The 22,356-nt window shown below is 36.6% G+C and overlaps 1 protein-coding gene across 3 annotated transcripts in view; it reads left to right on the forward strand.

The window, feature by feature from the left end:
• Positions 1–22,356, forward strand: part of PRDM2 (PR/SET domain 2) — a 210,939-nt gene that overhangs the window by 106,710 nt on the left and 81,873 nt on the right. The window contains exon 1 of one of the 3 annotated variants that reach the window (XM_036747095.1): positions 15,787–15,806. The exons of the other annotated variants lie outside the window; for them this stretch is intronic. The gene's annotated coding sequence lies outside the window, so the exon portion shown is untranslated. Of the gene's footprint in view, positions 1–15,786; positions 15,807–22,356 lie in introns of those variants that run through there. 3 annotated transcript variants of the gene reach the window in all.

Here is a 22,356-nt window from a genome sequence, read left to right on the forward strand (position 1 = left end):
TTTTATTCAAGGAATTCCCCCTTCTCCCCACTCCTAGCTGACAGCTTCCCTTCTTTTGTAACCTACATTCCAGAACTTTCCCCATTCATGTAATTGATATTATCTGTTTACTTTTTTGTAATCTAGTCTATTCCCCTACCACAGTTGTGAAAAGAAACCCACAGTGGTTTTCCACAAACTGTTTTGTGATAGGATCTTTTATTTTAAAATTGATATTTATTTGGAACTTACCGTGAGACATTTTTTTCCAAACCATTTTTTCTCCAGCTGCTCTCCACTTTTCCTAGTAGTTCTGGTAAAAGGGGGCATTCTACCCCCTAATAGTTTATTTTGTTGGGTTTGGTGAAGATTTTTGCATTAGTTTTTATTTTTGCTTATCTACTGTTTCACTTATTTTTGTATTTTTTTAATCAACACAAAATGGCTTTTATGATTATTGCTTTGTAATATAGCTTGAGGTCAGGAAGTACTTTCCTTCATTTTTCCCCTCGTTATTTCCCTGGAGGTTCTAATATCTTTTGTTCCTCTAAGTAATGATAGTAACAACAGCAGCAGCAGGAGCTAATATTGATATATCTTCTTATGGTTTGCAAAGTATTTAACAGGCATTATGTCATTTGATAATAGATTAATTTTATAATTTTTCTATAGCTCTGCAAAGTAAAACCATAGTAGTTTGGCAGGCCCAAACATGAAAAGTGAATATCTCTTCACAATTATTTAAGTCTTATATTTTTGTAATTCGTGTATACTAGTCCCGAGTGTGCCTAGGTACACTCAGATTGATTTAGATGTTTTATTTTATAGAAGTTTTTAATGAGATTTCTTTTCCTATTTCCTATTTTTATTTTTTCTATTTTTAATTGCTAAATAGAAATTTTGTAGATTTATTTTGTATTGCTACATTACTAAAGTTGTCTCATTTAATTTCTTTGACTCTCTTAGGATTTTCTGACAAAACTTATGTCTTCTGCAAATAGGGATTATTTGGTTTCTTTTCTGCCAATGTTTGTTATGCCAATAAATTGATATTCTCTTTTTATTGCTATCATTAGCATTCTTAGAACTGTCAAATAGTGGGACTGTACCTCTTTTTTAAAACTGGAAAATTTTCTGGGATTATCTCCTTTGCAAAAAAAAAATGCTGTCTTTTGGTTTTAGATATAAACTGTTTAATCATATTAAAATGGCCTTTTAATGCCTATACTTCTTAAGGTTTTTAGCATTATAAGTGTTGTATTATTAGAGGCTTTTCCTGTACCTCTTAGCCATAATCATGTGGTGTCAAATGTTTTTAATATAGTTCATTATAATTGTCTTCCTATGTTCAACCCTCCTTTCATCACTAATATAAGACCAGTCTGGTCATAGTGAGTATTTTTCGGTACAAATATTCCTATATTCTTTTTTGCTAGGATTGTATTCAATATATTTGTATTAATATTGATTAGTGATATTAATCTATACTTCTTTTCTCTGCTTTATCTCTCTGGTTTGCATGTTAAGATCATATCTGTCCTGTAAAGGGATGTTTAAAATAAAATGGTTTCGTATTTGTTGTAATAACTTTTGTACCATAGGTATCAGTTAATCATTCTTCCAACGTTTAATATGGCTCCCCTGTAAGAATCAAGTCTCTTTCCCTCTGCAAAACAGAGAGGTCCATTTTGGAAAATGATTTCATTTAAAAATTGTCAGAATGAAAAAATTTCATACTATATATCCCCCAAAAGAGAAACAACTACACCACCTAAAATTAAAAGGACAGAAAATTTCTTATTCAGAGATCTTGCTATTTAGATAAAATAAGTTCCATCAATGGGGCAATAAATGAATTTCATGAGCTGTAAGTACACTATTTATTCAAGAAAATAGGGGGGAAACCTATTTGTATTAATGTAGAAATAAGAAAAAGTACATGCTCAACATGTTGCATTTTTAAAAATTTTGTTTAAATCAGTCTCTTGTCATCTAGAACTGTATTGGCATGGTTATTCTTTCGTTTGATTCATTATCTTTTTGGAATGGATATTTTACTCCATCAATGCAGGTCACAATCCATATCATTCCATCTTTTATTATTCTTGTCATATCCTTCCATAATTCCCCCATAAACAATGTGTTAAATTCACCAGAGACTTTCGTGTAGTTATAACTGTGAAGCATTTGAGCTATTCATCTGTAATCTCCCACTTTTAATGGGGTACTTCCTTTTCTGAAAACATTTCCCTGAAGACATATTTTATAATTTTTTGACGTCAACTTGCTGTTAGCAATATTTCCCACCCAACTTGAACCCAGCTTGCATCTTTTCATTGCCCTTTTATTCACCACTGATTATGATTCTTCTAAGATTTTTGTATTCTGTGATTCACAGCAGGTGAATCTTGGTATTGAAAGGATAGGCTGTTGTAGCAGAGAGCATCTCGGGATCACTGATGGTCCTTGTCAATTTTCCGCAATGAAATATAGCTCAGTAGCCTTCTAAACAAATAAAATGATAATACTTATAAAATGAGATAATACTTATAAAGTGCTTTGCAAACCTTGAAATGCTATTTAAATATTATTATTACTTATATCCTCCTGGGTTCAGTTCATGATTCCCCTTGTCAGTCCAAGACAGCATGTACTGACATAATGAGTTGGACAGCCAAGCTACAACCTAAGCAGTATGTATTCTTCAAGCATTTTTCCCCCTCTTATGGTTAAGCCAGTTTCTTAAATCAATGGTCAGAAAACTTTTTTTGATTGTGTACCCCATCAGTAAAATAAAACAAAAAACAAAAGCTCAACAACTATCTCACATGTGTGTATATGTACTTTTTATAAGTTTTATACATGCAATACCTTACTACTGTATCTGCACACATTATAAAACTTACAGAATAGGAAATTTTAAGGAATGAGACAATGATGAAATATTTGATCTGAGAGTCAATTGGGAGCCCCTGGAATTTTTTGAGTAGTATGGATTGAAGTGAGGAAAGACCTGAGGAGAGGAAATTAATTAAAAGGTTATTGCAGCAATCCATGTGAGAGGTGATGAGGCATGAACTTGCTTGGTGATTGTGAGTAGAGAAAAAGGGATAGATGCAAGAAATGTGGAGGGAGAAATGACAAAACTTGACATCTGATTAGAAATGCGGGGTAAGGGAAAGGGAGGAGTCACAGATGACACTAAAGTTCCTAATTGGGTAACTAGAAAGGCAGTAGTGTTTTCTACAATAAAAGAAAACATTGGAAGTGGGGCAAATTTGTGAAGTAAGATATTAATGTAAAAAGGTCTTCAATGTATACTCCAACTCATCCATGCCTGATCATCTTGTGTAGCAGAATGCTTAGAAGCACAGATAGATTTCTCTTCTTCCCACAGGACTGGCTAGTGTTGTTTGCAACGAGAGAGACTCTAAGATACTCTTGGGAGGGATAAAACAGAAGCAATGTTTTCGTGCAAATGTGCTCCAAATCACCTAGATAAGAAGAGAGAATTAATTGAGGTATTGGAGAAAGAAATGACAAACTTGACATGATAATAGCAGGCATTTATATAATGCTTTAAACACTTTATAGATGCATGATACTGTAATGATGGGGTTCTTCATTTGGATATCTGCTAATGCTCTCTTAGGCAAAATCAAAGCATCTAATGGACATCTGACTTACCTTTAAGGTAGTTTCATTCTTCAGGACACAGAGAAGTAGCAGCTGGGTGCTGTAGTGAATGGGTCCGGAATCAGGAAGATCTGAGTTCATTTTTTCTCTTAAACTACCTGACTCCTTGACTGAAATAGAGCCTTGGGAAATAATGACACTTGGGTGGAGGGAGGGAAAAAAGTTAGATACAGAGGCAGGAGGGAAGGAAAGGAGCATTTCTTAAGCTCTTACTGGGTGCTAGGCAGAGCACTAAGTGATAGGGATACAAATACAAGCGTTGAAAAAAGTTCCTGCCCCCGTGGAGCTTCAAGATAGATGGGAGATGGAAAGGGGATGGAAAGAATGAGGTAGCTGGTGCAGGAATACTATTTCGAAGTCTGCTAAGGTTAAGTACAGGACTGAAAGGGGAATGGAAGTGGATGGCCTTGACCTTTCTACAGAATGGGGGCTCTAGTAGAGACTCCCCAGTGGGGGAGAAGTGGGGTGGTATAGGGCCACACAGGAATATTTCAGGGTAAGCAGGCTACAGGAATGGTAGGATTTTCCAGGATGAGGAGGGCCCTAGGCACGGAGGAAAATTCTAGGATGCGAGACATCAGTAGAGACATGATCTTGAAGTCTAGAAAGTCAGAAACATGACCAGGAGGAAGTAGGAACAGAATCCAAAATGTTATTACTACATATTTTCCCTATTGTAGTCATGAGCAGTAATGGAATTGTTTATCAGAAACTGAATCCAAGTCATGATAGTATATTATTCCTGCAGATTATTCTCTCTTTTCTCCAAAGCGAGGCTGCCTGTTATGTGTGTGTCAGTTTGAGAAACGTAACAGTGCAGAAAACAAAAGGAACCTTGCTTGTTTATTAAAAGTAGGGAGAAAGTTTTCAGAATGGTTGAGTTGCCTAGCAGTAAAATACTAGCGAAGGATCCAATAGGGCCAAGCTTGTGGGAGTTGGTAATTAAGGCATAGATCAATTAATTTTCTGTTGCGTAGTGGAAACTGAAGCTGCTATAATTTTAAGGATTGAATGGGAGACTCATGGCAGTAATTTGTCAAGGAGAGTCCCTAAAAGATTACATGAAGTAGTATAGTATAGTGTATTGATCAAATTCAGTAGATAATTGTTTAGCTATGCCCTTGATTTTGTGGGTAAAGCTTTAGAATAACATAAAAAAATCACATCTTAACTTTGAATATTTACTTTGATATTTCCTACCTTGAATTCAGATTATCAGAAGATCCTATAAAAATATTCATTCGCAGTTAAGTAGTAGTATATCTAGCCTTGCTTATGTGCATATTTTTATTATTTGTGCATAAGATATTTACCATACCACCTTTGAAGAGAAAAGACGTTCCCTTTGACAGAGATGATTCACTAATTCTCTGGGAGTTTTTCTGTTCTTCTGTCTCTATTAAAGGCAGTTGCCAGGTCCTTGAAAAATGCTGTTTTTGCAAAGCTACCAAGCACTCCTTGTTTGGTCATGGGGGACTGAACCTAAATTAGGAGCCTTATTGTATAGCTGCTTCATCATATTTTTTGAGGATATTATTCTTGTTCTAGTCATATAGTCTCATGATTTATAAACCTTAAAGTGCTATATAAATATGAATTTACTCAATTAGTACTTGTCATTATTGTATTGGTGATTATATTATAACCCCTAAGACTTGTTATTTTGATGAAGATTCTAAAAGATGTTTGTTAATGAATGATTTATGTGAAGCCATAGTTGTCATGGTTACCAGATTCACAGATGAGAAAAGCTGGGGAAGGCTAGGTAACATTGAAAGGCAGGGGCGGAGCCAAGATGGCCGCGTGAAGGCAGCGTCTTACCGGAGCTCTCTCACAAGGTCTGTCAGATACCTATAAAAAAGTGAACTGGAGCAGATTTGAGAGAGTCAGAAACTGCGAGCAGTCTGCGTGGGGCAAATTTCCGAGCCAGGAGAGTCTGAAAGGCCGGAGGCATGAACCTGTAGGCTCGGAGCGTGCTCGGTGCGGAGCTGCTCCAGACCAAGGCGGAAGCGGCTGGCTGAGAAATCCACGTGCGAGACAGGCTGGGAGAAAGCTGGGCGCCCGAAACCGGCGGAGATCCCCAGGCCTCCCAACACAGGACGGCAGTCTGTGGAAGCGACGAGAGGCAGCGCAACGCCACCCATGAAACACCGTCTCCAGAGGTTTGCAGCCCAAACGTATTGAGCGCGGCTTCTTGAACTTCTGGGAGTTCTTAATGTCCAGGTAAATAGCTCTAATCCCTCCCCTCCCCACCCAGAGAATCCCTCGGAAAAAAAAAAGGACCCTGGAACTGAGCAGAAAGTAGTGGGGCTTCAGTGGTCAAATAGCAGAAGTTCATTAGTCGCATGGGGCAGAGTCGGCAGGGGTCAACGCCAGGAGCCCAGATGTAACCTTGCTCCCCCAGGGGAAGTGCCAGACATCAGCTCAAACAACAAACAGCTGAGACCATTGCTGAAAAGCAAGTGCTGGGGAGCACCCACAGGGAGTGAGACGCCAGGGAGCCAGACTCCTCCCCCACACCTCAGGAAACTGAAGGTTATAATTCTAGACTCACAACCCCCAGAATAAGAAAGCTGGGACAGAAAGCCCTGAGGCCCAAAGCTAGAAATTTGTTGTAAAGCCAGCAAAAGGCAAACCAACATGAAGAACACAAAAAAACCGAGGACAATAGATTCTTTTTATGGAGACAGGCAGGATCAAAATACCAACATAGAAGAGGATAGGAATGACATTGTAGATACATCAGATACCTCAAAAGGTAATATGAACTGGTCTCCAGCCCAAAAAAGCACTGCTGGAAGAGCTAAAGGAGGATTTTAAAAACCAAATTAGGGAGCTAAAAGAAAATATGGAAAAAATGGAAAAAAAATTCACTGATGAAATCAAGTCCCTAAAGAATAAGATTGGCGAAAAGGATACAGAGATTCAGAATCTAGAGAGAGAAAAGGACACCCTGAGAGGCAAATTCAACCAATTGGAAAAGGAGACTCAAAAGCAAAATGTAAACACTAACTCATTCAAAATTAGACTTGAGCAAGTGGAAGCTAATGAATCTATGAGGCACCAAGAAGTAATAAAATGTAAAGAATGAAAAAATAGAAAAAAATGTGAAATATGTGATTGGCAAAACAACTGACCTGGAAAATAGATCCAGGAGAGACAATTTGAGAGTTATTAGTCTACCGGAAATCCACAATGAAAAAAAGAGCCTTGACAGTATCTTCGAAGAAATTATCAAAGACAACTGCCCAGAGGTCCTAGAACCAGAGGGCAAAATAGTCATTGAAAGAATTCACCGATCACCCCCTGAAAGAGATCCCAAACTGACACACCAAGAAATATTATAGTCAAATTTCAGAGCTATAAACTCAAGGAGAAAATACTGCAAGCAGCCAAAAAGAAGCAATTCGAATATCGTGGAACTACAGTCAGGATTACGCAGGATCTCTCAGCTTCCACATTAAAAGATAGGAGAAATTGGAATATGATATTCAGAAGGGCAAAGGAGCTGGGACTACAACCAAGGATTAACTACCCAGCAAAACTAAGCATAATTTTCCAGGCAAGGCGATGGACATTCAATGAAATAAGGGAATTCCAGACCTTCCTGAAGAAAAGGCCAGAAATCAATGGAAAATTTGATCTCCAAATACAAAACTCAAGAGAGATATAAAAAGGTAACCAGGGGGAAAAACCCCACATCCCTTAGTAATCAATAAGGGCAGGTTGTTGACATCTTTATGTGGGATTATATCATCTTATGTATGTTTTTTATGTATGTGTGTGTATGTATATATATACATACATATACATATATACACACACATACATATATAAGTCATTCTTGTGAATGGTACAGCTATTATGACAAATGAAAGGGATATACATAGGTTGTGAATGCCTGTATAAATTAACTGATGTAAAGATATAAAATATAAATAAGAGATATAAAGGGAGGGCTATGAGGGAAGCGGTAAGGAGGTAGTAGAAAAGGGTAAATTACAGCAAATGAAGTGGCACAAAAACATATTATAGTAGAGGGAAAGAAGGGAGGGAGAAGAGCAGTATTTGAGCTTTACTGTCATCTGATCTAGTTCAAGAAGGGAATAACATACTCTGATAAGTTTAGAAATCTAACTTGTCCTACGGGAAGTGGTAGGGTAAGGGGGGAAAAAGGGAGGGGGGGGTAGTCAGAAGGGAGAGGAGAAGTAGCAAGTGGGTAACGGTAAGATAAGGGAGGGGAATAAAGAGGGAGGGTTAACTGAGGAAAGCGGCGGTCAAAAGCAAAACTTTGTTGAGGAGGAGAAGGGGAAAGGGAGAAATAAAAGCATAAACAGGGGGGAATTAGGATGGAGAAAAAGACACAGATAGAAATCATAACCCTGAACGTGCAGGGGATGAACATTCTCACAAAACAGAAGCAGATAGCAGAATGGATTAAAAACCATAATCCTACAATATGCTATTTACAAGAAATGCATCTGAAACAGGGGGATACAGGTAGGGTTAAGGTAAAAGGCTGGAGTAAAATATATTGTGCCCCAGCTAAAGTAAAAAAAGCAGGTGTAGCAATCCTAATCTCAGACAAAGCAAAAGTAAAGATAGATCTAATTAAAAGAGATAAGGAAGGACATTATATCCTGCTAAAAGGCACCATAAACAATGAAGCAATATCATTGCTTAACATATACGCACCAAGTGGTAAGGCATACAAATTCTTAGAGGAGAGGTTAAGGGAGTTACAGGAAGAAATAGACAGCAAAACTATAATATTGGGAGACCTCAACCTCCCCCTTTCTGAACTTGATAAATCTAACCTCAAAATAAATAAGAAAAAAGTTAAGGAGGTAAACAGAATTTTAGAAAAGGCACATATGATAGACCTCTGGAGAAAACTAAATGGGGATAAAAAGGAATATACTTTCTTCTCAAAAGTACATGGCACATACTCAAAAATTGACCATGTACTAGGGCATAAAAACCTCACAATCCAGTGCAGAAAAGCAGAAGTAGTCAATGCATCCTTTTCAGATCATGATGCAATAAGAATCATTTTTCATAAAGTACCATGGAAAAATAAGCTAAAAACTAATTGGAAACTAAATAATTTAATTCTAAAGAATGAGTGGGCCAAAGAACAAATCAGAGAAACAATTAATAATTTCATTCAAGAGAATGACAATAATGAAACAACATACCAAAACTTATGGGATGCAGCAAAAGCAGTTCTTAGGGGAAGTTTTATATCTCTAAATGCCTACATGAATAAAATAGGGAAAGAGGAGATCAGTGATCTGGGCATACAGCTGAAAAAGCTAGAAAAAGAGCAAATTGAAAACCCCCAATTAAATACCAAATTAGAAATACTGAAAATCAAAGGAGAGATTAATAAAATTGAAACCAAGAAAACTATTGAATTAATAAATAAAACAAAGAGCTGGTTTTATGAAAAAACCAATAAAACTGGTAAACCTTTGGCCAATTTGATTAAAAAAAAAGAAAGAAGAAAATCAAATTACCAGTATCAAAAATGAAAAGGGTGAGGTCACCTCTAATGAAGAGGAAATCAAAACAATAATTAGGAATTATTTTGCCCAACTGTATGCCCATAAATTTGACAACCTTAGAGATATGGATGAATATCTACAAAAACATAAACTGCCCAGGCTAACAGAGAAGGAAGTGAAATTTCTTAATAACCCCATATCAGAAAAAGAAATTGAGCATGCCATCAACGAACTCCCTAGGAAAAAATCTCCAGGGCCAGATGGTTTTACATGTGAATTCTATCAAACATTTAAAGAATAACTAATTCCAATACTTTGTAGACTATTTGGGAAAATAGGTGAAGAAGGAGTCCTACCAAATTCTTTTTATGACACAAATATGGTACTAATACCCAAACCAGGTAGAGTTAAAACAGAGAAAGAAAATTATAGACCAATTTCTCTAATGAATACTGATGCAAAAATTTTAAATAAAATATTAGCAAAAAGATTGCAGCAACTCATTACGAGAATAATACACTATGACCAGGTAGGATTTATTCCAGGAATGCAAGGCTGGTTCAATATTAGGAAAACTATTAGCATAATTGACCATATCAACAACAAAACTAGCAGAAACCATATGATCATCTCAATAGACGCAGAAAAAGCCTTTGACAAAGTACAACACCCATTCCTATTAAAAACACTAGAAAGCATAGGAATAAGTGGAACCTTCCTCAAAATTATAAATAGCATCTACCTAAAACCATTGACAAGCATTATTTGTAATGGGGATAAACTAGATGCATTCTCAATAAGACCAGGGGTGAAACAAGGATGTCCATTATCACCCCTATTATTCAATTTGGTACTAGAAACATTAGCTGTAGCAATAAGAGAAGAAAAAGAAATTGGAGGAATTAGAATAGGAAAAGAAGAAACCAAATTATCACTTTTTGCAGATGATATGATGATTTATCTAGAGAATCTTAGAGAATCAAGTAAAAAACTACTTGAAATAATAAACAACTTTAGCAAAGTTGCAGGATATAAAATAACCCCACATAAATCCTCAGCATTCCTATACATTACTGACAAAGCCCAACAGCAAGAGATAGAAAGAGAAATTCCATTCAAAGTTACTGAAGGCACTATAAAATATTTGGGAGTCTATTTGCCAAGACAAACCCAGGGCCTATATGAACATAACTATGAAACACTTTTCACGCGAATAAAATCAGATCTAAATAAATGGAAAAATATCAGTTGCTCATGGTTAGGCCGAGCTAATATAATAAAAATGACAATTTTACCTAAATTAATCTATGTATTCAGTGCCATACCAATCAAACTACCAAAAAATTTTTTTACTGAGCTGGACAAAATAACAAAATTCATTTGGAAAAACAAGAGGTCTAGAGTATCTAGGATATTAATGAAAAGACATGCTAGAGAAGGTGGCTTAGCCACACCAGATGTTAAACTGTACTACACAGCAGCAGTCATCAAAACTGCCTGGTACTGGTTAAGAAACAGGGGTGTGGATCAGTGGAATAGGATAGGTACACAAGTAGGAGAAATCAACAAGTTTAGCAATCTACTCTTTAATAAACCCAAAGAGGCCAGCTTCTGGGCTAATAATTCACTATTTCACAAAAACTGTTGGGAAAATTGGAAAATGGTAGGGCAAAAACTGGGCATAGACCAATATCTTACACCATATACCAAAATAAAGTCAAAATGGGTTCATGATTTAGGAGTAAAAGCTGATACTATAAGTAATTTGGGAAAGCAAGGAATAGTTTACTTATCAGATTTATGGAAAAGTAAAGAATTCATGACCCAACAAGAGATAGCATTACAAAATGCAAAATGGATAATTTTGATTATGTCAAATTGAAATGTTTTTGTACAAAAAAAGCCAATGCAACAAGAATTAGGAGGGAAGTAGAAAATTGGGAGAAAATCTTTGCAACTAGTATCTCAGATAAAGGCCTCATTTCTAAAATATACAGGGAACTGAGCCAAATATATAGGAATACAAGCCATTCCCCAATCGAGAAATGGTCAAAGGATATGAACAGGCAGTTTTCAGAGGAAGAAATTAAAGCTATCTATAGGCATATGAAAAAATGCTCTGGATCACTACTGATTAGAGAAATGCAAATCAAAACAACTCTTAGATACCACATCTCTCCTGTCAGATTGGCTAAAATAACAAAACAGGAGAATGATAAATGCTGGAAAGGATGTGGGGAAATTGGAACATTGTTGCATTGCTGGTGGAGTTGTGAGCTGATCCAGCCATTTTGGAGGGCAGTTTGGAACTATGCCCAAAGGACTATAGAAATGTTCATACCCTTTGACCCAGCAATACCACTTCTAGGGTTGTATCCCAGAGAAATCACACAAGCGGGAAAAGGACCCATATGTACAAAAATATTTATAGCAGCTCTTTTTGTGGTAGCCAAGAATTGGAAATCAAAGGCATGCTCATGAATTGGGGAATGGCTGAACAAGCTGTGGTATATGAAGGTGATGGAATACTATTGTGCCATAAGAAATGGGGATGATGCAGACTTCGTAACAACCTGGAAAAACCTACACGACATAATGCTGAGTGAGCGGAGCAGAGCCAGGAGAACGTCGTGCACAGCCACAGATATATGGATTCCGTGAGGACCAACCCTGATATACTGCGCTCTTCTCAGCAACCTAAGGGGCAAGGACAACTCCAGGGGACTCACGATGGAGAATGCTATCTTCATCCAGAGAAAGAACTGTGAAGTTTGAATACAGATCGAGGCTCACTACATGCTTGCCTTGTTTTGCTTCTCTTTTGTTTTTGTTTTTGGGTTGTTTTTTTTTTTTTTGTTCTGTTTTTTCTTTCTCATGATTCATTCCATTGGTCAAAATTCTTCTCCATAACTTGACAGTGCATAAATTAATTCAATGAGAAGTTATACATGACAGTTATATGAGATGAGATTCCATGCCGTCTTGGGGAGGGAGGGGGGAGGGAGGGGAGAAAATCTGGAACTCAAAACTATGTAGAACCGTGTGTGGTAAACTAAAAATAAATAAATAAATTAAAAAAAAAAACTTGAAGAAAAAAAAATTCTGTGAAGTGTCAAATATAGGATGAGCAAAAATAAAAACTTGAGATCTTCTCCCTACTCACATGGTTAGTAACTTATGCATTATTTGGACTATTGTCTAGTATTTAATAAATGCTTACTAAGTCACAGATTACAATAAAAAAAGATCATTAGGGCAGAGAACCAGCTGTTAATTTATTTGAATCCCACCACTGCCCACAGACCAATTTCGCTTACTGTGATGACCTCAATGTAGCCAGTGCATATTGTATTTTGGACTATATCATGCCTCCTCTGGCTCTACAACCCAACGGAACCAAATCGTGATAGACTGACTATTCCATTATTTCTAGATTCTCTGTCCCTCCTCTTCTGAAGTTCTCAGATTTGGATGGAAGAAGAGCGATGCCAATCAGTAACCAGGGGATCAGAGAAATTCAAGGTTCAGAGATCTACTGAAGGGAGCTCAGTCCTAAGCAGGGACTCCATATTGCAGAGAAAAGATAGACAGATATATAAAAATATAAATAGATTCATAGGTAGAGCATTTATTAACTGCTTACTCTGTGCCAAGAACTGTGCTAAAGTGCTAAAGACACAAACAGTAACAAGAAAATCCCTTTCCCTAAGGAGATTACATTCTTTTTTCATACTTTATTGAATTTTATTCAGCATTCAGATTTTATTATTGATGTGGTGGCCCTCCATTGATTATCATACCCATTTAAGAGTAATTATGATGCTTTTTGATCAGAAAAGCATTCAAAAAAAAAAACATTGAAAGGCAGAGTCAAGATCCAAAATTTTTTTTGAGATGCCGCAGTATTGGGTTGAGTCTAGTAAGATTGGAGTTTAGTAGGGATAAATAAAGATTTTCCACTTGGCTTCTCGTGTGTATTGGACCCAAGGGTTTTTCGAAGGCCTTTTCCAACTCAGAATCTGTATTACAGAGGCCAGAGGGAGGAAAGAATTTGAAGAAGGGTTTCTCAAGCAGAGTTATGTGTAACAGTTCAAGTTGAGTGAAGACTGAGGACAAGAGGTTATCGATAGCCTTTAAGTTCCATTCCAGTACTATGTTACAGATGGAAGTGAGATTGAAAAGAGTCAAAATGGGATTTTTTTAAACTATAGAAGAACTATCTTGTTCATTTTTTCCGTTGATGTCTTTGGCCTGCCATCTTTTATCCTTTATTTATACCCATTCTTTGATTTCATTGCCAAGATTTTTTTGGTGAATAATAGTTTTGGACTTATTCTGCTTACTTACACATTTTGTTAACTAATTAGTATGGTTAACAGTACAAGGGACTTACCTTTCATGTCAGTCTAATGCACTGGTGCTTAAGTTGTATCTCATACTTTATAGTTGCAGTCACCCCAAATTAAAAGAGTTACGCTTTCAGAGTTAGTAAATGAAATTTAAAAATTTCATCTCAAACCAACCAATAGAGAAACTGAAGCTACATACTGTAATCTATTTTTGTTGATACTTGAGTAGTCATTCTAGGATTTTGTATCTTCTGGAACATTTAACCCATAGCTTTTTATTTAAAAAATATTTACTTATTTTTAGTTTTCAACGTTCACGTCTATAAGATTTTGAGTTCTAAATTTCTCCTTCCCCTCCCTGCTCCCCAAGATGGCATGCAGTCTGATATAGGCTATAGGTATACATTCATATTAAACATATTTTCACATTAGTCATATTGTAAAGAAGAATTAGAACCAATGGGAGAAGCCACGAGAAAGAAGAAAGAGCAAATAGTATGTGTTGATCTGCATTCAGACTCCAAAGTTCTTTCCCTGGATGTGGGCAGTATTTTCGATTATGTGTCTTAGGTTGTTGCATTGCTGAGAGGAGCTAAGTTAGTCATCATGCAATGTTGCTGTTGCTGTGTACAATGTTCTCCTGATTCTGCCCACTTCAGCAACAGTTCATGTAAAGTCTTCCAGGTTTTTCTGAAATTCCCTACTCGTCATTCGTTATAGAACAGTAGTATTCCATTACATTCATATGCTACAGCTTGTTCAGCCATTCCCCAATTGATGAGCATCCCCTCAATTTCCAATTCTTGGCCACAACAAAAAGAACTGCTATAAATATTTTTGTACATGTGTCACCCATAGCTTTTGGCAGAGTTACTTTCTTACCTAAGTCGTCTTATGGTTTGACTGTAAGACTTGCAATTCATGTTTTACACCTGGGATTGTCTCTTGTGCCTTCAGCTGTGCAACTTCTTGCCCAGTTGTTTGGAGGTATATTGCTGCACTCTTCTTTAAAAAATGAGTCATCATCACCGTCTTATTTCCAGGTAGGTCTTTGCATTTGATGCATGGTGGTTTTGACTTGACCATTTGTCAAAGAACCTAGACATTTTGTCTTAATTTTTTCCCCCTTTTCCTTGATTTAAAGGGAATACTTGGAAGTTTTCGGTCCATAAACTCCATAAACTATTAGAAATGTTTTTCTGCAATCTGAACAATTTATTGTTGGTGCTCCTTTTTGTTTAAATTCAGTTTTCTTGTACTGTACTGTATTTTAAACCAAATGAGATCATAGGTATAAAAGCACTCTAGAAAGTATATGTAACATTAGACCAGTTGTTCGGAGGTTCAGATTTGCTGTGACCCCCAGATTCCACAGCTGTAAAATGAGAAGGCTACATAGGAGCTCTCTGAGGTCCTTAGCTCTGAGTATAGGAATTTTATTGTATATGTTCTACAAGAGGCAGCTTGCTAGAGTGGAATGAACACTGTACTTGGAATTAGAAGACCTGGATTTGAGTCCCAGCTCTGCCATGCCACTTATTAGCTATCAGACTTTAGGTAAGTCATTTATCTTTTCAAGACCTCAGTCAGTTTTTTTTAACTGTAAAATGAGAGGATTGGACCAGAAGATCTCTAAGCTGTTTTCCTTAAGTTGTCAAAAATGAACCTATTTTAATGTAAAGTGATATGGACATTAGGATAAATAGGTTGAAGGATAGCAAGAAACTAAATTGATCTTAATAACCCAAAATACAAACTTAAGCAATGTTATGCCATAATTTATCCTAATGTCAACTCTTATTGCTATAGGTTTATTGTTGTTCTGTCATTTTCAGTTGTGTCCAACTCTTCTTGATCCCTTTTGGGATCTTCTTGGCAGAGATACTGGAGTGGTTTGCCATTCTTCTCCAGTTCTTTTTACTGATGAGGAAACAGAGGCAAACAGGGTTGCATGACTTGCCTAGGGTCACACAGCTAGTAAGTGTCTGAGGCTGGATTTGAACTCAGTTCTTCCTAACTCCAGACCTGGCACTATCCACTGTGTCATAGATTACATGGCTGTTTTCTGGCTATTGCATTCAGATTTCTTTTTCACCTTTCCGTGTGTTGCTCTTTTCTCTATATCTACATAACTTTGTTCTGTTCTTCATTATATTCATTGTTATTGTTTCCATTTCACTTTCCTTATGTTTCATTCCTGTATCTTTCTTGTTTAGACCAAGTGGAGGATCCAGCTGGCAGTAGCCACCATGTAGGACCCTACAGGAACCTGATGGTAAGTGCACATGTGTACTTATCAGGCTTCCATTGGGTTCTATGCTGATCTAGAAGCACCTATATAGCCTTAGAAAGTAAACTGGTCCATTTTATAAAATCACCCTAGTTTTAAATGAGTACAGAATAAATTCCTGAGAATAACATTTACTTGTGAAAGACACTGTTTATTTCTCAGTTTATATGGGGAAACTTCTTCCTATGGAGAATGTAGTATGGTATGATAGAAAGTAGCTTTGGATTTCAAGTCAAGAAACTGATTCCAATTATCCTAATTTGATTTTGCCCCTAATTAGTTTGGGTAACCTGACCTCAGTTACAACTTTCCTTGGAAGTAGTTTCTACACCTGGAAAGTAGGAAATAATCAAGACAGCAAAGGCCTTAAAATTAAGAGCTGTTGGGAATGGCCTGTAGAAGGTGGAATTTTAGTTGAGACTGAAAGGAAGCCAATAGGGAGAGATGAGGAGGAAGCATAGTCATGGGGGACAGTCCGAAAAAATTCCTAGAGCTGAGAGATGGAGTGTCTTTGTTTGTGGAATATTGAGGAAGCCAGTGTCATGGGATTGAAGGGTATGTGGTAAGGAATAAAGTGTAAGAAGTTGGAAAGGTATGAGGGTGCTAGGTTAAGAAGGACTTTGAAGATGAAATAGAAGATAATGTATTTGATTCTGGAGGTGATAGGAAATGACTGAAGTTAGTGAGATTGGGGTGGGGTGACAAGGTCAGCTTTGTTCTTTAGGAAAACTACTTTGGTGGCTAAATGGGCGATGAATTGGAGTAGAAAGAAACTTGAGGCAAGCCGGCCCACCAGTAGGCTGTTACAGTAGTCCAGATGATGAAGGCCTGTACTAGAGTGGTAGGTGTGTTAGAGGAGAGAAGAGATTGTATTGCAAAGGTGAAATTGACTGACCTCGGCAACAGATTGGATATGAGGGATGAGAGGGTGAGACAAGTGAAGGATGATTCCTAGGTTGGGAGCCTGAGGGCCTTGGAAATGTGATGTTGCCCTTGAATTTGTTAGGAGGAGGAGAGGGTTTGGGGGAAAGATAATGAGTTCTGTTTTAGACATGTTGATTTTTAGATGTCTAAAATTTTGAGATGTCTAAAAGACAATTCAGGATGTGAGAGCTTAGGGTAGGATAAGTACGTTTAAGAGTCATCTGCGTAGAGATGCTATGGGGTGCTGCAAAGGTGCTATGGATAGAGTGCTGGACTTAGGAGTCAAGAAGACCCAGCGGCTACATCTGGCCTCTGACGCTTACTAGCTGTGTGGCCTTGGGCAAGTCACTAAATGGCTCTTTGCTTCAGTTTCCTCATCTGTAAAATGGGGATGATAGCAACTACCTCCCAGGGTTGTCTTATCAGATGAGCTAAGATTTGTAAAGTGCTTAGCACAGTGCCTGACAAGTAGCAGGTGCCGCATACGTACCTTAGTGGTGGTGGTGATTATGTTGATGATGATGTAGTGGTAGTATTAGTAATTAAATCCATGGGAATTGGTGAGATCATCAAGTGAAGTAGTTTAGAAGGGAGAGGGCCCAGGGCAGAACCCTGTAGGATATGTATGGTTAGAAATCATGATCTGGATGAGATTCTAGTAAAGGAGACTGAGAACAAGTGGTCAGAGAGGTAGGAGGAGACCCGAGAGAGAGAGAGAGAGAGAGAGAGAGAGAGAGAGAGAGAGAGAGTAGTGTTCCAAATACCTAGAGAGAAGAGAAGTGTCAAGGAGAAGAGGGGGATCAACAACCTAGGGAGAGGTTTGAGAGAGTAAAGATTTTAGTGATTAAGAGGTCATTGTGAACTTTGGAAAGAGCATTTTGGTGGAACAAATGGGGAAGCCAGATTGTAAGGAGTTAAGAAAAGAGTGAAAGGAGGGAAAGGGGAGCCACTTATTGTAGTTGGCTGCTGACTGGCATTCTATCATGTTATACCATCTAATATATGTGGTACATGTGGTAATTACCAAATACTCAGAAATAAAATTGATATAATTTTGACAGACAAATTACTGATATGGGAGTCACTCTTGAATTAGTTTGTCTAAAGTCATTCCAAAAGTTCTTAGAGTAAAGATAAAAATGAATAGCTAGCTATAAGGAAAAAATGAAAAAAAAGTTTCAGGAAATTAAAACAGTTCCAACTTGACCTATTAAGACGTAGTTTATACTTATACTGAAAGATGGAGGATGGATAGAGGAAAGGATATTAGTGTTGATTATGATAATTTCATACATAAGTTTAACTGATACAAATCAATTGCCATAAAAAGACAAAAAAGATTAAAAACTGCTTTTTCAGCCAGCAAACATTTATGTTATTTGCCAAGTGGAGAGACATGGAAGCCAAGAGAAACGCTGATTTAGAATATAAACTTGTTTTTAAAAAATCTTGTGGAGGATGATGGAAGATTGAGTACCTCATAAAACCAAAACCATGAAGGAAAAATCAGTCCGATGAAAGCTTGGTAAGGGATCCAATGGAACAAAGTCATCTGGGCACATTACAAGCACTTAATAAGTGTTTGTTGGCAAATTTAGGGATAAAACTAGAAGGACAAAAGATCTACAAATAATCTTAAATTTTTTTTATCAATATCTTTTGTTTTTATATCACCTTTTTCAAATATAGCCCTATTTGTCCTTACTCGGATAGCCATCTTTTGTAACAAAGAATAACAAAATAAAAATATTTTTTAAATATATACACACAGAGTCAGTCTAGGTTGATACATACTTTCTTTCTCTCATGTCTCCCTGCCCCACCCAGAATGCAAGCATTGGTGTTGATTATACTTTTGAAGTCATGCAAAACATTTCCATATTAGCCATGTTGCAAAAGAAAATACACACACATGTTCTTTAGAGTTGTCTTGAATCATTGTTTCATCAGTGTAGCTAAATCTTTCATAGTTGATCGGAATATTTCCGTTACTGTGTACAATACTCTCCTACTTCTGCTCACTTCACTTTAAATCAGTTCATGTAAGACTTCCCAAGTTTTTCTGAAGTCTTCCTATTCATTGTTTCTTATAGCATACTACTACTTCATCACAATCCTACTTCAGCTAATTTCCTAATTGATGGGCATCTCTTCAGTTTCCAATTCTTCCAATTCTTTGCCATCGCAAAAAAGAGCTGCTAGAAATATTTTTGCACAAATAGGTCCTCTCCCCTACCCTCCACCCCCTTTTAAAATCTGTGGAATATAGACCTTGTAGTGGTATTGCTGAATCAAATGTTATGCAGTTTTATAACCCTTTAGGCATAGTTCCATGGTTGAACCAGTTCAGAACTACATCAGCAGTCTATTAGTGTCTTAATTTTTCCATATCTCCTCCAGCATTTGAAATTTTCCTTTTCTGTCTCATTAGCCAATCTGATAGTTGTGAGGTGGTATCTCAAAGTTGTTTGAATTTATTTGCGTTTCTCTTGTATGATTTAGAGCATTTTTTCATGTGACCATAGGTAGCTTTTGATTTTTTTCCCCTGAAAACCTCCTTTTCATATCTTTTGACCATTTATCAATTGGGAAGTGGCACTTTTAAAAATAAATTTAAATTGTATAAATTTAGCTATAGATTTGAGAAATGAGGCCTTTATCGGAGAAACTTGCTGTAAATATTTCCCTCCAGTTTCCTGTTTTTTTCTTCTAATTTTGGCTGCATTAGTTTTGCTTGTACAAAAACCTTTTAATTTCACTAAAGTACTCCTTTTACTTCCTATCATCCTTTCCATCTCCTGTTTGGTCTTAAACTCTTCCTTTTATCCATAGATTTGACAGGTATATTTTCCACGTTACCCTAATTTACTCTAGATCACCCTTTATTTATAAATTATTTCTCCATTTTTACCTTATTTTTGTATACAGTATGAGATGTTGGTCTGTGCCTAGTTTCTGACTAGTGTTCCCAGCATTTTTTGTCAGATGTCAAGTACTTGCCCCAAAAGCTTAGAGATTTGGGTTTATCAAATACTGGATTAATGTGGTCATTTATTAATGTATATTGTGTATGTAATCAGTTCCACTACTTAGCCAGTGCCAGATTGTTTCAATGATTACCTCTTTGTAATACAGTTTGAAATCTTGAACTGCTAAGCCACCTTCCTTTACATTTTTTTTCATTCATACCTTGATATTCTTGACCTTTTGTTCTTCCAGATGAATTTTGTTGTTTTTCCTAGATCTATAAAATAATTCTCTGATAGGTTAATTGGTATGCTACTGAATAAGTAAATTAACTTAGGTAAAATTTTCATTTTTATTATATTGGTTTGGCTTACCCATGAGCAATTAATATTTCTCTTTAGTTCTTTATTTGTGTGAAGTGTTTTATAATTATGTTCTTATAGTCTCTGGGTTTGTCTTGGCAAGTAGACTTCCAGGGTGTGTGTGTGTGTGTGTTTATGTGTCGTACATATACACTTACAGTATGTATATATGTAGATACACATATAAATATGTAAGCACATAAATGTATATACACACATATAGATAGATATTGACACAAACATAGTCCCCATATTTTCTAGTCCCATACCTTTGCAAAGAAGGAAGAGAGGTACATTTTCTCATCTCTTCTTTAGGGCCATGGCATTCATCTACACAGCCTTCAGGTTGGCGTGGAATCAATGGTGGTGGGGGTTGTTCTTTCCACTTATGTTATTGTAGTCAGTATGCTTACTGTTTCTTGGTTCTGTTCATTTCATTTTGCATTTGTTCATGTAACTATGATTTTTTTGTATTCTATGGTGCAGTAACATTCCACTATACTCAAGCTGGACCACAGTTTGGTTAGCTGTTCTCTAATTGATGGGCATCTGCTCTCTTTGCAATTCTTTGCTACTACAAATGTTCTACTGTGAATATTTTGTATAAAAGATTTTTAACATGAATCCTTTTCACCAACAAGGATAACTGTAACTTTAAACATGTAGATTTGAATGTGCTTATAGATAAAGTAGAAATTGCACTGAAGGTAATAAACATGGGAAAGGCAGCTGAACCTAGAACAACTTGAGGAATCAATTTGCAAAGTATCTAAAGGAGAGAAAGATACCAGACTTGGAAGAAAATCTCGTATCTTATTGTGGATAAAAGAGTGATCAGTGAATGCTAACTGCCAACCCATACACCTATTTTCCTATCATTCCAAAATATTAGTGGAATTATTCTACACATGTATTTATTACAAGGATGTTGGAAGGTTGAAAGGAAGGCTTTTGTTTTATTATTATCATATAATATACTTAAAGATGTTGAGAAATATAAGATTTCACTCTGTGTATTATTTGTTGATTGTAATAAAAAGCATTTGATTCAGTAGGGTAAATCACTGACTTAAAGAAATTGTCTCTTCCAACAAGGTGCCTCTTAATATGCCTTTCATATAGTTTAAAATTCTACAAGATTCCTTGAAAATTGTAACAGTAAAGATGACCTTTTTTTTGACAATGCAGTGATCACATAAATAATAAGATAGATGTATGCTTTCCAAAGGTATTCTCCAGTGTCTTGGAGGTCTAAAATATGGTTAAAGTTGAAAAAACATTCCTTATGAGGAATGGTGAGGTTCTTTAGCTAATCTTCTTGGTGAGTGACATCATGGAACATTGAAAGTGCTCCTATATGAGAGCCATAATCATGCAAGAGTTTTGCCTGTCAGCAAGGTGGCACAGTGGATAGAATGCCAAGCCTGAAAACAGGAAAACTCGTCTTCCTGATTTGAAATCTGTCCTCAGACATTTTATAGGCTGTATGGCCCTATTTGTCTCAGTTTCCTCATCTGTCAAATGAGCTGGAGAAGAAAATAGCAAGCCACTCTTGTATCTTTGCCAAGAACACTTCAAAGGGAGTCACTAAGAGTTGGACATGACTCAACATCAACCACCACGTAGGAAAAAATGAAGTAGATGAAATATGCTTATTGCCCAGACTGTGTGTGGTTGGATGGATAACCTGTAGAATTCCTCACCTATGGGATAGATAAAATTATTTGGTTAATGAGTATCCTGCATTGAAAAAGAGGAGAACGAGCTTGAAGTTCTTTCACTGACATCAAGCCCATCTTATTAATGATGACATTTTTTACATTGTTGTTATGTGGTTACAAGTCATGAAAGAACACTGTTTCTCAGAAGAGAAACTATATCTACCCAGAAGAAAATGGAGAGTTGGATGGAGGGATGGGTGCAGACTGCAATACGTTGTAAATAAGGAATTTTGTAGGAGAATTGGAGTAAAGGATGTTACCAAAGAAATAATTGATCAAAGAAGAATATGGTAAGAAGAAAGACAGCTTTATAGGTTCCATTAATATCTGCTTAACATCTTTAAAAACCAAGGAAAGCTCCAGCTTGGGTGAATTTTCTTGGAAAGGTATGATGTATAAGTCCTGGCACATGGGTTGCATTCTGCATTGCTGGTAGGAATATTCATATTGGTGAAATATCACTGATCTTGTTTAATTGAATAATTTGCATTTATATCCCAAGTTAGGATCAGGTCCCTACTAGTAGTTCATTCTACTGGTAGTCACGATCTCTTAGAGCTG

The sequence above is a fragment of the Trichosurus vulpecula genome, chromosome 2 (genome assembly GCF_011100635.1).
Source record: "Trichosurus vulpecula isolate mTriVul1 chromosome 2, mTriVul1.pri, whole genome shotgun sequence".
NCBI classification, from domain to species: Eukaryota; Metazoa; Chordata; class Mammalia; order Diprotodontia; family Phalangeridae; genus Trichosurus; species Trichosurus vulpecula.